Source organism: Diachasma alloeum, unplaced genomic scaffold (assembly GCF_001412515.2).
Source record: "Diachasma alloeum isolate Michigan unplaced genomic scaffold, Dall2.0 Dall_scaffold_00296, whole genome shotgun sequence".
In the NCBI taxonomy this organism is placed as follows: domain Eukaryota; kingdom Metazoa; phylum Arthropoda; class Insecta; order Hymenoptera; family Braconidae; genus Diachasma; species Diachasma alloeum.
In genome coordinates, this window is record NW_021680435.1 from 296,673 (window position 1) to 297,456 (window position 784).

The 784-nt window shown below is 37.2% G+C and overlaps 1 protein-coding gene across 1 annotated transcript in view; it reads right to left on the reverse strand.

Moving 5' to 3' along the window:
• The window catches only part of LOC107039333 (nuclear pore complex protein Nup88), a 126,202-nt gene that overhangs the window by 43,927 nt on the left and 81,491 nt on the right, over window positions 1-784 (reverse strand). The window lies entirely within an intron of this gene.

Consider the following 784-nt stretch of genomic DNA (forward strand, 5'->3'; position numbering starts at 1 on the left):
TTTCGTTTTTCGCGATTGTCTCGGAAACTATGAGAGATAGAGCCTTAAAACCACTTTTGGGTTCCCTATAGAAACATGGACGGCTCAGAATTACGTTTTTTCACGTCCTACACCCTATACCAGATGAATTGAATTAATTTTTTTTTGCGGTTTCGTTATTCGCGATTATCTCGGAAACTATGAGAGATAGAGCCCTAAAACCAATTTTGGGTTTCCTTTAGGAAGATGGACGGCTCAGAATTACGTTTTTGCACGTCCTACACACTATACCAGATAAAATAAATTAATTTTTTTTGGCGATTTCGTTTTTCGCGATTATCTCGGAAACTATGAGAGATAGAGCCTTAAAACCTATTCCATTCGATTCCTGAGGAAATTTGGGTTCCCTATAGTAAGATAGACTGCTCAGAATGGCGTTTTTCCACTACACCCTATACCTACAAGATAAATTAAATTAATTTTTTTTGGCGATTTCGTTTTTCGCGATTATCTCGGAAACTATGAGAGATGTAGCCTTAAAACCAATTTTGGGGTCCCTATAGAAAGATGTACGGCTCAGAATTACGTTTTTCCATGTCCTACACCCTCTACAAGATAAAGTAAATTTTTTTTTTGCGATTTCGTTTTTCGCGATTGTCTCGGAAACTATGAGAGATAGAGCCTTAAAACCTACTCCATTCGATTCCTGAGGAAATTTGGGTTCCCTATAGTTAGATGGACGGCTCAGAATTACGTCTTTCCACTTCCTACACCCTATACCAGATAAAATAAATTAATGTTTTTT